We start from the raw sequence: 15,381 nt of genomic DNA on the forward strand, positions 1-15,381 counted from the left end.
AAAATACATTGCAATTATTATGGTAGGATGCATAGATATCATACAGCTTTATTGATAATACATTAATCAAGAGCCCAAGAGATATTATATATATATATATATATATATATATATATATATATATATATATATATATATATATATATATATATATATATATATATATAATTTACAAATTAATACAAGCATAGCCAATATTATTTTATTTTCTATTAAAGTCCAAGGCAAAAAAAATATGCAACTATTATATTAATTATTTTATATTTATCTTTTTTTAATTTTTAACATTAACAAAAAGGTCAACTAAAAATTTAATTCTCAATTGTTTGGTAAATGATATTTTTATTTTTGAAAACAATAAATATGTTATTACAAAATGTAAATTAAAATATCAATTGATAATTTACAAAAATGTATAATCTTAAAATATATCGAATCTATTCAAACTTTCAAGATACATATCATATGTAAATTCATAATTTTTAATTACTAAAATAATTATTCCATTATTAATATTTTTATTTTCTTAAGTTAACAATACTTTATATAAAAGTAGATTATTGGACTTGATAGATTAAATTTATATTATATTCTCAACTAATTTGTAAATAATATTTTTATTTTTGTAGATAATAAATACAATAATGTTATTTAATACAAAATAAAAATTAGAAAATTTTTAAGATACATATCTTCTTCAATTTTATAAATTTTAAGTATAAGATAATTACTTCATTATTAGTATTTTTATTTGTATAAATTTTTTGAGATTAAAAATCATTTTTAATATAAATATAGATTTATAGAGTATTTGTTCTATTAATTTATAGAATATTAATTTTAAACATTAATCTTCTTAATTTATATCTGGGGTGATTGAATATAACATATGTTATTTATTTGAATTCGTTGTGGACATTAAATTGAATAAAAGTTAATGCATTTCATTTATTATAACAAAATGAGTGTTGGCTTAGTGGTTAGGTTAATGATGCGTTTAATTATTAGGCCCGAGTAGCTCGACAGGCTGGCCCGACCTGATATTTTTTGGGCTTGGACAAAATTTCAAGGCCACGGGCTTGAGCTCGGGCTTTAAATACCAGGCCCGATTATTTTTCAGGCCAGGCTCGGGCTTTCTCAAATAAGCCTAACCTGATACTATTACATATAATAAAAATATACACTATTTATATATAATAAATATATATTATGTATTTATTTATAAAGCTATTATCAAATATTAATTTACTATTTAGGAAATATGAATTAATTTATTTAAATATTAAATTATTACCAAATTAATCTAATATTAGTTTATTAAATTACACAAAAAAAATATGACATTTTATGTGCATATCGGGCTTTGGTCTCGGGCTCGAGCCTAGACATTATCTGTTGATAAAGAGTCAAAGCCTGACCTGCTCGTGAATATTGAATAGGTCTAATCAATACAATGAATTTGCGAAATTACCTTCTGAGACCCTAGTAATGGTCAACTAACCATAATGGTATATTTTGTATACTTAAGTGCATCATCCAATGATGAAGAACAACTAGTAGTAATCAGCTACGCAAATCAAATGTGTACAACAAAGTTTGGACCCATACAATGAATTTACAAATGACAATTTCCTTAAATTATCCCTACTGTTTAACTAATTGACTAACTCTAGCTTTATAGTTAGCTAATGTCTTAAAGTACCTTAAGTTTTTTTATAATTGTCTAAAATGTCCCTTATCGTTGATTTTCTATCACATTTCATTCACATATGATATATTCTAATTATTTTGAAATTCCTAAAATGTCCTTATTATAACAAAATGAGAGATTAGTGATCGAACATGCCATGTATCTGGTTACCACCATATATTTTCTAATCGCCCTTTCAGACCTGCAACCCCCAGCTCGGCGACTCCATCCAAGGTGAGGCGGGACCTGTTGGAAGAGTTTGAGGAGGCGGGAGGAATTCAGAGCTTGGCCTTGGGTGTGTTGGAGTGAGGGAGGCCGGTAGAGGGTTCCACTGGGTAGTGACGAAATAGGGGAGAGAGAATAGAAGGGATGGAGAAGAGAGAGAGAGAGAGGCTGGAGATGGAGACGGTGAAGACAGTAGTGTTCCACCCCCAGACGTGCAGTAATACTAGAGCGCCGCTACTATTGGAGAGGTCCACCACTGTAGGGTGATGAAATAGGAGTGAGAGGGAGAGGGAGAGAGAGTTGTAACGGGTCTCCGCTTAGACCATCTTTGGGTGTAAAGATTTCCGTAGCCCACACTGTTGTTTTTCTCAGAGACTGAGCACTATCGTTGTTGCAGGCGGTGGCAGCCATGCCCGGTGACTTCTCCAACAAAAAGGATCTCTCCAGAAATCCTTCCAACTGTTGCAACTGTCGAATCCAGGCAAAGCCCTATTTTTCTCGAGGGAGAGAGAGGTCGGATGTGGAGGGGTTCGCCGTTGCTGCAACAGTGGCGGTGATGAAACAGGGGCAAGAAGGAGAAAGAACGAAGGGAGTAGGGGGGAGAATGAAGGGGACGAAGAGAAAGAGAGGGAGGGAGCCCTTCGCCGGTGGTAGTCGTTGTCTATGAAGGCTCGTCGCCTGCGTCAAGCAAAATAGCAGTGGCCATCATCATTTTCGGCTATGATGACGCCGGTGGTAGTTCTTTGTTCACCATCAAGAAGACGATGAACAGAGATGAAGATGGAGGAAGGAGAAGAAGAGGAAGAAGGAGAAAAAGAGAAGAAGAAGAGGGGGAAAGAGAGAGAGAACGGGGAAGGGACCTGGCCAGAGGTGGAGGGGGTCAATGCCGGTTCGCCGCCGCTGTGTCGAGAGTTGGAAGAGATGATGAACAATGTTTTTTCAGTTCGCTGTGAGAGAGGACCACTTGTTAAATGTGGGTCTGATTCAAGGTTTTCACTGATTGGAAAACCATTTGGTATTCACCCTCTCCTCTTCTTCCTCTGAGCTCAGTGTTGACACGACTTCTTGCTCGACTAAGGCATGAGTAGCCAGTGGGTGGCACTTTATTCTGTCATTTTTGGTTGCCAGAACAGTGCCCAACCCTGGTCGGTGTAGTCATTGTTCCAAAACCTAGCACCTAGTGAGGGAGACATTGGCATCCCCAACCGACAACTGCAGTAATGACGGAAAATACCTTTGGGGAGAAGCACCGGCATACGACAATGGAAAGATCAGTTTGGGTTTTTTTTTTGAAATTTGAAGAATAGAAAAGGGCAAATTCGATATTTTGTTTCTTTCCTTTAGTACTTAAGGATGTAAATTTTTAAAAACAATAAGAGTACTTTAAGATAATATGTAAACGTAAGGGTATAGTTAGTCAATTAAATAAACAGTACGAATAGTATAAAAAATTTGCCCAATTGACAAAACAAGCTCCATAAATTAAATAAATTAATTACTTTATGGAGTCCGTATCATTAACATTTTGAATACTTTAATTGGAAGTCTTTAGTCATAGAATCTACTAAATTGCCTTCTAAGACAATATAAGATATAGTTATTGACCCATCGTGCACTTTTTCATAAATAAAATGATATTGGATACTGATGTAACCGTTTCTGGTCATGTATCAATTTTTTGTAGTGTATCAATTTTTTTGGCTAAGTACCTCGTCATTTGACCTGGTGGTGAAGTGCCTTGGTGATGAGCTACTTAGTGGTGAACTCTCTGGTGGAGAATTGCCTGGTGGCAAGCTCCCTGGTGGAGAGCTGCTTGGTGGCGAACTCCCTGGTGGCGAACTCCCTGATGGAGAGCTGCTTGGTGGCAAACTCCCTAGTGGAGAACTGCCTGGTGGCGAACTCCATGGTGGAGAACTGCCTAGTGGCAAACTCCCTTGCGGAGAACTGCCTGGTGGCGAACTCCCTAGTGGAGAACTGCTTGGTGGCGAACTCCTTGGCGGAGAACTGCCTGGTGGCGAACTCCCTGGTGGAGAACTGCCTGGTGGCGAACTCCCTGATGGAGAGCTGCTTGGTGGCGAACTCCCTAGTGGCGAGCTACCTAGTGGCAAGCTACCTGGTGACGAGCTCCCTAGCGACGAGCTCCCTACTCCTAGGCGGCTTGTGACTCAAGAGAATGGTGGAGCTCCCTGGTACAACACAACTCGACTACCCTCTGCATGAGGTGATCTTTCCATTGTAGGCGGTGCAGCGCAACCCGACTTCCATCTACATGAGGTGATCTTTCCTTTGTAGGCAGTGGGAGCTGTGGGAGCTACGAGAACTCAATCTTTTCCCGGTGGGGGCTCTCCGATGCTTAAGTTAGCACTCTGATTGTAGAGAGCTTGAAGATGATATTGGAGAAATGAGAGAGCTAGAGAGCAGGGATTACCCCTATTTTTTCCATCCTCCCCCCCTTTGGGGGGTGAGGTCTTTATATACCAGAGTCCTCACAGGTTAGGTGGGTGAAAAGCCTCCAAACGGTAAGAACTGTCACATTTTGTCAGAACTGGGGTAAGGTGGTGAACTCCTCGAGGTCGTCAGGCTGGCGCTTGTGTTAGGCGGTCAGGTCGGCGCCTGGGCCAGGTTGTCAGGGCAGCGCCTACGTTAGTTGGCAGGTTGGTGTCTAGGCCAGGTTGTCAGGCAGGAGATCTTCCTGCGATACGCCAAACTACTCCTGTACCGAGCTACCCTACAAGTGGCGAGCTGCCCGGGGGAGCTATGCCGAGCTACTTGTGGCGAGCTCTACCGAGCTGCCTGGCTCCTTGGCGAGCTCTTTGGTGAGCTACCGAGCTCCTTGGTGAGCTACCAAGCTCGTGGGGTATGCATGCCGAGCTTATCGGTGGGCGTCTTATGGGCGGCTAGGTCAGCCAGGTTGGATCATGTTCCAGGTTGATCCATATCGGCCAGGTCGCGTAGGCCATGCCAGGCCGCGCGCAGGCCGCGTGTAGGTCGCGTGTAGGTTGCGCCAAGCCGGCCAGACCGGTGCCCAAGTGGGACACCAACTTGGTAAGTTGTTGCCTGGGTGTTTTCCTAGTTGTCACGAGGTGCCACGTGTCACAATTTCACTAGAGGGCCAAATCTACCCTCATCATTTGCCCCCCACTCCCGAGCTGAGAGTAACTCAGCCAAAGGAGTAGATTTCTTCTTTTGGCCCGTAAGTCGACGAGCTAGTAAGTGTTGATCCAATTCCTTAGGCTTTGGGAGCTGCCTATATGGGGCGAGCTGCCTGTAAGGTGAGGAGGTCTCCGCCAGTTCAGTAGTGTAGCCCTTAGGCTTTGGGGGCAACTTATAGTTCACTTTTGTTGATTTTGCTCATGCTGAGGAAGCGACTGGGTATTTAGCAATAGTGTGGCTTGTAGGCTTTGGGAGCGACTCGCAGTCCACTCTTCTTGACTTTGCCCATGCCGAAGAGGCGACTGGGTCTTAAGCAGTAATGTGGCCCGTAGGCTTTAGGAGCGACTCGTAGACCACTCTTCTTTGACTTTGCCCTTGCCGAAGAGGCGATCGGGTCTTAAGTAGTAATGTGGCCCATAGGCTTTGCCTGTGAGGTGCCGAGCTGACCAGGTGCTGAGCTACCTGTGAGGTGTCGGGCTGACCAGGTGCTGAGCTACTTGTGAGGTGCCGAACTGACCAAGGGCCAAGCTACCTGATAGGTGCCGAGCTACCTGCAAGGTGCCAAGCTGACCAGGTCCCAAACTACTAGTGAGGTGCCGAGCTGTGATTGCGCTACATCAACTTCTTAATGCCGGCCACCCACCCCTACAAGAAGCTACTAAGAGCTCGACCTTCGGGGGCAGCACTACTAACTTTAGGTCGCCAGTTCACACGGGAGCCTTGGAAGCCTTGACTGGTAAGGGCGCCTATGTAGTCTGTTGGCCGCTAACTCCCGCGGAAGCCACAAAGAGCTCATCTTTGTAGGGGGACCTTGCAGAGAGGACTGATGAGGCTTTATCTGAATTGAAAGTAAGGTTGGTAGAGCTACTTAGTCTATTAACTCCCTGCATATTCTTCGAGTTCATAAAAAAAGTAAACTATAAAGCGATAGCTTCAATTTCTAAAAAGTGAGGACTTAGCTTTGGTAAGATGAGAACTTAGCTATTGTAGGATGAGAACTTAGCTTTTTGTAGCGTGTTTCCACAGACGGTTCTTGTTGAAACGCGACCCGGCCGGTCTTAGCTGTCAAGGACCTTGCTTCTGAACTGAATAGCCGGGAACCTGAGACGGAGGAGATGAGGAAGCTCCGGGGGGGAACCCAGTGTAACGGCTCCGAAGCTTAAGTTAGAATTCTTCAAAAGCAAGATAAAATCAGATAGCGCAAAGTTTGCATACCTCGTTTGTTGGGGGCAAGGGGCTCTTATAATCACTTTGTGCACTCGCTTCGAGGCCCTTGTCAGGTCAGGTATGGTTACCCTTGCGTTTGTCAATTCGGCCGTCGTCCTTTCTGCTGGGACAGAACCGTCACTGCCTAACCGTCTCTCTAACTGGAGATGGCGGTGTCAGTGGCGGTGGCAGGTGGCCGTTTAGAGTGCGGCCGCCAAGCGTAAGATCCCAAGTCAGTCAGGTGCGGCGCCCTCGGGCACGAACTTCCTCAGTGCCAGGCATGGTACAACTTGTTCGGTTTTGGTGCCCAGAAAGTGATGCGGAGTGGTGAGCGAGGCGAAGTCTTGAGTTCAGAGGTATCTATAGGGCAGGTCAATTCGGCGAGGTGTATCCCGAACTGTTACAAGGCAAGATAGTTCGGTGAGATATATCCCGAGCTGTTACAAGGTTGGCCAGTTCGGCGAGGTATATCCCGAAATGTTACAAGGCAGGCCAGTTCGGCGAGGTATATCCCGAGCTGTTACAAGGTTGGCCAGTTCGGCGAGGTATATCCCGAACTGTTACAAGGCTGGCCAGTTCGGCGAGGTATATCCCGAGCTGTTACAAGGCTGGCCAGTTCGGCGAGGTATATCCCGAACTGAAGGTAAGCCAGTTCGGATTACTCTGGTTTTGGGCCAAGGGTGAATTCGGGCCCCCCGTAGGGAGTTCGGTCTGCTAGTGTCCCCTTGAACACGCCTTAGGCTGGCCTTTTTGCCGAGCTGTTGTTTCTGCCACATGTAGCATAACTATGAGGTCGGGTCAAATCTTCCTTCATCAATTGCCCCCCACTCCTCGCGCCAAGGGTCTTGCCCTGGTGCAGGGAGTTTTGCGAGGTGGTAGGTGGATTTGTCCCGTCCTTTGAATCTTGACTGCACGAGTAGCTTTTGCCAGGGTTCTTCGGTTTCCGAGAAGGCTGAAAACGTGCCTACTCATAAATGTTGATGGTTGTGACAGCGCGCGTTTTAAATTTCAAAAATTCGCGCCGCTGGGACGTGACAGCGGGTCATTCAAACTTGAAGAAAGCACGCCACTGTTGTACGTGTGCGGGCGGCTGTTAGGGAGACGTGCGGTGCAGTCAGTTTCAAAAAGACGCGTGTTGGCGTGACGTCGGTTTCAAGAAGGCGTGCGCTGACGTTTCGCTCTTTACGGAAAGACGTGCGCCAATCACGTCTTGACCTTATGGGACGTGCGGTCAGCGCAAACGTGGGCCGTCGGATCGTCTTTGTTCTGCACGGTCAGTTCTTGGTTACTGTAGCTATAAATAGTGGGAGACCCCAATCGATTTGTCACTTCTGCGGTTTGCCTACTGAGCTCGCGTCCAACTTTTCAGCTCGCGTCTCGGCTGGTTACATAGCCTCCAAGGTTTTTTTGGCTTGTTCCCGTCTCCGGAGCCTTCAAAACTTTCTTCCGGTGAGTACCTTCCTACATCCACCTATTTTCCTCAATGTCTAGCTTTGATAGCTCAGACGACTCTTCAAGTAGGGCTGACGTTGGTTCTACAAACTGAGTCGTATCCCCTGATTGCCTCAGTGATCCTGAGGGGAACTCGAGGACTATGAACCAGTAGGCCGAGCCGCTTTGGGCAGTTTGGCGTCTACCTCTCGCCGAGGTCGGATGCTAGACAGGTTTGGTCCCTCAACCATGACGCCTGAGGGGCTTCAATCTATACTTATGTCTTACAATCTTCTTGGGGGGTATACATATTTTATTCCTTCGGGTAGCTTTCCTTGGGAACACGGTCCTGATGAGATCGTGATTTTTTGAGAGCAACTCACTGCGGGGTTGCGACTTCCTTTCCACCCCCTTCTTGTCGAAGTCGTAAACCACTTCGGAGTCACCATTGGCCAACTTCATTCGAACTCTATTCGGAACCTGGTGGGGACAGCTTCCCTTTTTTGCGAGTAGAATTTCCCCTTAGACTTAGAGATATTCTCCTCCATATTGATGCTCAAGAGACAGGCAGGTTCTCTTCCTAGGGGAAGACGGGCGTATTACCTTTCTCCTCGCCAGGGCTTTAAGCTTCTGCACGATCATCCTAATAAGGTCCTGGTGTGGAAGCGGGACTACTTCGGTGTGTGAAGTGCACAAGGATGGCCCTTTCAGACGAGGTGGGGTGAGGCCGCTCTTGATTTAGGTGTTACTCTCGATAAAGAGACGGTGAAGGGCCTCCGGCAATGGGCATGGCAAGGTTTAAAGTGTCATCACTACTTAACGAAGGCCAAGCTTATTTCGGCTGACCTGAGTTCGGGTAGGTTTCTAGTTATGCGGTTTCTTGCTTGCTTTGTTCCTTCATTTTTTCTGATGTCGAACTCGTTTCTGCAGGTGTGATGGACGCGGAGAGAACTCGTGGGGGGTGTCTGTTCCAAGGCATGAAGAGGAGGAAGCGGGTCGCCAAGCGAACTCGTACCGAGCTGCCCTGATGAGGAGCCTCAAGTTCCAAACCACACGCTGGAGGATTTGCCCAAGGAGCCCGAGGTGACTCCACCGATGGATGATCTGCCGGGGCGCCTTACGCTGAGACCACTCATACGGGCGCTCCTGCATACTCAAGTGCTCCTGCTCACTCTGGGTCTGCTCATACGCGGGCTGGGCCCTCAGGTTTGGGAGCTCAAGGGGAGTTCAGGAGCGTGTTGACGCCGAACTACGCTCTTCAGAAGAGTAGGGAGGCTACTTTTCCTGAGGAGATCGTGGCGTGGACCGATCTTCCTTTGAATCAGGTCGCCTGCCGCACCGTAACACATGCTATGGTGGTAAGTCAGATTCCGTCTACCTTTTTCACTCTGTTGCTTTTGGTGTTATTGCTCACTTGTTTCTTTTGGTAGCTGAATTCTTCGATTCATGCCTTAGCAGCCCAAGTGGAGAGGAGCTCGCGACATGCGCAAGCTGCTGAGGCTGCCGCCCATGCTGCCGAAGAGGCTTTCCGTGCTGCAGAGGCGAATACCCGGGCTGCTGAGGCGGTCGCTTATGCTACCGAAGAGGCTACTCGCGTCGCAATGGCCAGGCAGGCAAGGTCTCAGCGTGATGCCGAGGCCATGGGGGTAGTTGTCAAGCACATGGCGGACTTGAAGTTGGATTTGCAACATCAAGTCGAATATCTTCAGGAGGACATCAGGGAGAAAACACAGATTTTTTCCCAAGGCATTGAAGACGCCAAGAAGAAGGTCGTTGAAGACTATATTACCTCTCCGCGTTTTAACGATCTGATGGTGGATTCTTACAGAAGGGGGTTCAAACTGAGCAGGTGGATGATCCAGAACACGTACCCCGACCTCGATGTTAGTGCCATATCCACTTCGCGTGTAAGTCAGGAGATGGCCAATGCTGCCGATGGCGAGCCGGACTCTGAAGGAGAGGCAGGGCCTTCGGGTGTTGTTGAAGTGCCTTCTGATGGCGAAGAAGTAGCTCCGAGCATGTAAAGATATATACCTATATATATATATATATATATATATATATATATATATATATATATATATATATATATAGTCCCTTCTGATGGCCAATGTACTCTTGTTTCTTGCAACGGAATAGATAATCTTTTTGCCTAAGTGTTCCTTTTCCTTGAACTGATTCTTTGTCGAACTGAATATGCCACTTTCTTGTTCGGGTTATTATACTTCCGTGACCTGTTTTGCCGCGAAGGCTTTTGCAGCGAACTGATTTTTTGCTGAGCTGATAATATGCCCGAATTTTCTTTGCTTGTTTACGCCGAGGTTCCTCTTGGCTCTGCATCGTGGCCCATAGGACCTGATTTCGTCCACTTTGCTTGGCGGTTTATAGGTAGTATCGCCTTAAGTTCACTATGTTCCACACTTGAGGTACTTGTTTGCCTTCCAAGGTTTCGAGTTCGTATGCCTTTGATTGCTTTGAAGAAAGGTAGGCAGCGGTCTGCAGATTTGGACATGAAGTGGCTTAGAGCGGCTATGCGGTCGTTTAGCCTCTGAACTTCTTTTACTTTCCGAGGTGGTCTCATATCTAGAATGGCTTTTATCTTGTCCGGGTTGGCCTCAATACCGCGCCGATTGACAATGTAGCATAGGAATTTGCCCGAGGTGACGCTAAAGACACATTTGTTGGGGTTCAATTTCATGCTAAACTGACGCAGGATTTGGAAGACAGAATCTAAGTCTTGTATTAATTCTTGTGAAAACTGAGTCTTGACGACCATGTCGTCTACATAGCACTCTATCTTCGTGCCAATCAGGGGCCAAAACAACCTATTTACAAGTCTTTGGAAAGTCGCCCCGACATTTTTTAATCAGAATGACCTTGTAGCAATATATGCCAAACTTGGTTATGAAGCTGATTTTTTCCTCATCGGATGGGTCCATCTGGATTTGGTTGTAGCCTGAGTAGGCGTCCAGGAAGCTTAGCAACTCATGTCCCGAGGTCGCGTCCACTAGGCGGTCAATTCTGGGGAGGGGGAAGCAATCTTTCGGGCAAGCTCGGTTCAGGTCGGTGTAGTCGACGCACATGCGCCACTTGCCATTTTCTTTTTTTACCAACATCGGGTTGGCCACCCAGCTCGAGTAATGGACTTCCCTTATGAAGTTTGCTGCGAGGAGCTTCTCGACCTCCTCGTCGACCACCCTCCAGCGTTCTGGGGCTAAGTTACGTTTCTTCTATCTAATGGGTCTGACTACAGGGTCAGTATTAAGTTTGTGAGTTATCAGGCCGGGGCTAATGCCGGGCATGTCAGCCGCGGAGCAGGCAAAAATATCTAAATTTTGAAGTAAAAAACTCACCAGTTCGGTTCGTAGGGGTTCCTTGACAGAAGCTCCGATCTGAAGTGTGCGAGCTGGGTCCGTAGCCGAAGTCGGGATTGCGACCGTTTCCTCTATGGGCAAAGCTCGTTCCTCACCTTGCTCCGCAGGCCGCTCTAGTTCGAGGTCGTCGGCCGCCTTGGTTTTTCCCTTCAGGGCGGCCACATAACACTTGCGGGACTCGAGTTGGTTGCCCCGCGCTACCCCCACACCGAAGTCCGTAGGGAACTTCATGGCCAAATAGAAGGTGGAGACCACCGCCCGTAGGATATGCGTGATCGGCCGCCCTATTATGGCATTGTATGGGGAGGGGGTCGCGACCACCAGGAAATCATGGTTGAGTCTGACCGCACAAGGCCATGTGCCGACTTCCACAGGTACTGTTATTTTTCCGAGGGGTCTGACTTCCTCTCCGCTGAAACCCACTAGGGGAGTGTTCGCGGGCTTCAGTTCGCTCCTCTGTAATTGTAGCTGGTCAAACGATGATTTGAAGAGGATGTCCGCTGAGCTGCCCGAATCTACGAGTATGCGTCTGACCTCGAAGTCGCTGATCCTTAGTTTAATGACAAGCGCGTCATCATGAGGGTAGCGGACCCCTCGCGCGTCGTCCTCCGTGAAGAAGATTGGTTCTTCGATCTTTGGTCTCTTTGGGGTGTTCCGTTCCTCGAGGGCCGCCGAGTCACACCCTGCTACCACCGAACCTCCCACAATTACATGGATGGTTCCCCGAACTGGCGTCTCTTCCGGAGGCTGTCGCTACAACGGTTCGGCAGGTCTGCTGCTAGACTCGGGGGCATCCTTTTCGTGCTCCCCCTGCCGACCTGCCTTATTGTTATTATTGTTGTGCTGTACAAAGTTTCTCAAGTATCTGCGACGGATGAGCCCCTCTATCTCGTCCCGGAGATTATTACACTGCTCGGTACTATGACCATGGTCTCTATGGAAACTACAATACAATTTCTTATTTCTCTCGTTCGGATTTCCCTTTAGGCGAGGTGGCCACTTCACGTACGGGGCGTCCTTGATCGTCATTAAGATCTCGGTCCGCCTTGTGTTTAACGGCGTGTAGTCCGTCCGAACTGCTAGGGGAGCTCGGAACAATTGGTTCGGCTTCGGCTCCCGGGCCGGGTTTTTCCTATCGACTGTGTTGGAGAGCTCGCCTTCCCTCTTTCTTTTCTCGTTCCCGCCTTTGGTTCGTTGGTTGATTTCTTCCTCTGTCCTCATGAACTTGTCCGCGAGCTTGAGGAATTTGGCCACGGTTGCGGGTTGGTTAGCCACCATGTGCCATTTGAATTCTTTGTGTGTTACCCCTCTTTTGGCCACCGCGAGTTGCACTGCGGGTCCAACCGCAGTATCTGCAAGCATGCTTCGTTGAATCGCTTGATGTAGCCCCAGATGGATTCTCCTTCCCTTTGGACTACTCCGAAGATGCTTTCCTCTATTCTGGGGCACCGTTGGCTGTTGACAAAGTGTGTGGTGAAGACCTGCACGAATTGGGCCCAACATTTTATCGACCCGGGGGCCAGGTTCCTGTACCAAGTGCGGGCTACCCCCCTGAGGGTGGTGGTGAAGGCCACGCACATGCACGATTCGCTGGCCCTAGCGAGGTGCATTTGGGATTGGAAAGCATCAACTTGGTCGTTGGGGTTGAAGGACCCGTCGTACTTGTCCAGAGGTGGGAGCTTGAAATTTCTAGGTAAGGGGACCACCAGGAGTTCTGATGCAAGGGGGGAAGGAACCGAGAGAATCGGGGCAGCTCCTACCTCGTTCGAGCTCGTCTCTTCTTTGCCTCTGAGCTCTGACAAGACACGGGTGGCGGTTCGGCGACTTCGCCGGCGCCTTCGTTGTTGAGTGGGTCTTGTACTGGCGCTGCTGGCCTCCGTGTTGCCGAGCTCGATGGGCCCGGAATGCTGGTAGTCTACCGCCAGGGCGCCGAATCGGTTTTCCGTGAGCGGGAACTCGGGCTTGGAGCGCCGAGGCGCCGATCTCGCGGGCGAGGTTCCCGACCCGCCTACGAGTTGCGAGGCGGGGATGATTTTTTTCTCTCTTCGGCCTGGGGACGAGGCCTGGCTGTTAAGGGGGTTCTAGGGCCGGGAGGCCTTTCCTTGGTGGGGGCGTCCATCCTGCGGGGAGGCCTTGTCCGGCCTCGGAGCGGGGTGGCGAGGTGGAAGTAGTGGTTGGTTCAGTGGCAGTTGGGGAACTGTTGTTGATAGTGATACTGGGAGATGTTGTGCAGCACTTGGTGCTGGTGAAGCTGGTGCTGCTGGAACTGTTGCATTTGGGCTTGCATTGCCCGCATGCACTACATCAGGTCGTCCAACCGGTTTTGACCGGTTGCCAGGGGGACGACAGTCGGTTTAGTAAAGGTTGTCTCAATAGGGGGAGGAAAGGGGATGCTTGTGGCAAGAAGGTTTACGGGTGCCACTGCTTGTGGTGCGTTCAAGCTGGGGATCCCATCCACTGAAAGGGGGATGGTGAACTGTCCAACGCACACCACGGGGACTTGAAGTTGTTCCCCGGTGGTGTTTGTCTCCGTGCCACGTCCGGCGTTGCTGGAGGAGGCCATGAGTGTTGGGTTTTTTGAAGAAAAGGGGGTATGGAAGTTTGGAGGGAGGCTTTTTGAAGCGTTCCCACACACGGTGCCAATTGATGAAGCGTGATACGACCGGTCTTAGCTGTCAATGACCTTGCTTCTGAACTGAATAGTCGGGAACCTGAGACGGAGGAGATGAGGAAGCTCTGGGGGGGAACCCGGTGTAACGGCTCCGAAGCTTAAGTTAGAATTCTTCAAAAGCAAGATAAAACCAGATAGCGCAAAGTTTGCATACCTCGTTTGTTGGGGGCAGGGGCTCTTATAATCACTTCGCGCACTCGCTTCGAGGCCCTTGTCAGGTCGGGTATGATTACCCTTGCGTTTGTCAATTCGGCCGACGTTCTTTCTGCTGGGACAGAACCGTCACTGCCTAACCGTCTCTCTAATTGGAGATGGCGGTGTCAGTGGCGGTGGCAGGTGGCCGTTTAGAGTGCGGCCGCCAAGTGTCAGATCCCAAGTCAGTTAGGTGCGGCGCCCTCGGGCACGAACTTCCTCAGTGTCAGGCATGGTACGACTTGTTTGATTTTGGTGCCCAAAAGGTGATGCGGAGTGGTGAGCGAGGCGAAGTCTTGAGTTCGGAGGTATCTATAGGGCAGGTCAATTCGGCGAGGTGTATCCCGAACTGTTACAAGGCAAGACAGTTCGGCGAGATATATCCCGAGCTGTTACAAGGTTGGCCAGTTTGGCGAGGTATATCCTGAACTATTACAAGGCAGGCCAGTTCGGCGAGGTATATTCCGAGCTGTTACAAGGTTGGCCAGTTCGGCGAGGTATATCCCAAACTGTTACAAGGCAGGTCAGTTCGGCAAGGTATATCCCGAGCTGTTACAAGGCTGGCCAGTTCGGCGAGGTATATCCCGAATTGAAGGTAGGCTAGTTCGGATTACTCTGGTTTTGGGCCAAGGGTGAGTTTGGGCCCCCGTAGGGAGTTCGGTCCGCTGGTGTCCCCTTGTTCACGCCTTAGGCTGGCCCTTTTGCCGAGTTGTTGTTTCTGCCACATGTCGCATAACTGTGAGGTCGGGTCAAATCTTACTTCATCAGCTCCAATTGATGTAACCGTTTCTGGTCACGTACCAATTTTTTGTGGTGTATCAAATTTTTTGGCTAAGTACCTCATCATTTGACCTGGTGGTGAAGTGCCTTGGTGATGAGCTACTTGGTGGCGAACTCCCTGGTGGAGAACTGCTTGGTGGAGAGCTGCTCGGTGGTGAACTCCCTGGTGGAGAACTCCCTGGTGGCGAACTCCCTGGTGGAGAACTGCTTGGTGGCGAACTCCCTGGTGGAGAACTGCTTGGTGGAAAATTCCCTAGTGGAAAATTGCCTGGTGGCGAACTCCCTTGCGAAGAACTGCCTGGTGGCGAACTCCCTGGTGGAGAACTGCCTGGTGGCGAACTCCCTCGTGGAGAGCTGCTTGGTGGCGAACTCCCTAGTGGTGAGCTACCTAGTGGCAAGCTGCCTGGTGAAGAACTGCCTGGTGGCGAACTCCCGGGTGGAGAGCTACTTGGTGGCGAACTCCCTAGTGGCGAGCTCCCTACTCCTAGGTGGCCTGTGACTCAGAGAATGGTGGAGCTCCCTGGTGCAGTGCAACCCGACTGCCCTCTGCATGAGGTGATCTTTCCTTTGTAGGCGGTGTAGCGCAACCCGACTGCCCTCTGCATGAGGTGATCTTTCCTTTGTAGGCAGTGGGAGCTGAGGGACCTGCGAGAACTCCA

Source organism: Nelumbo lutea, chromosome 5, assembly GCF_056320005.1.
Source record: "Nelumbo lutea isolate HS-2025 chromosome 5, American lotus-T2T, whole genome shotgun sequence".
In the NCBI taxonomy this organism is placed as follows: Eukaryota; Viridiplantae; Streptophyta; class Magnoliopsida; order Proteales; family Nelumbonaceae; genus Nelumbo; species Nelumbo lutea.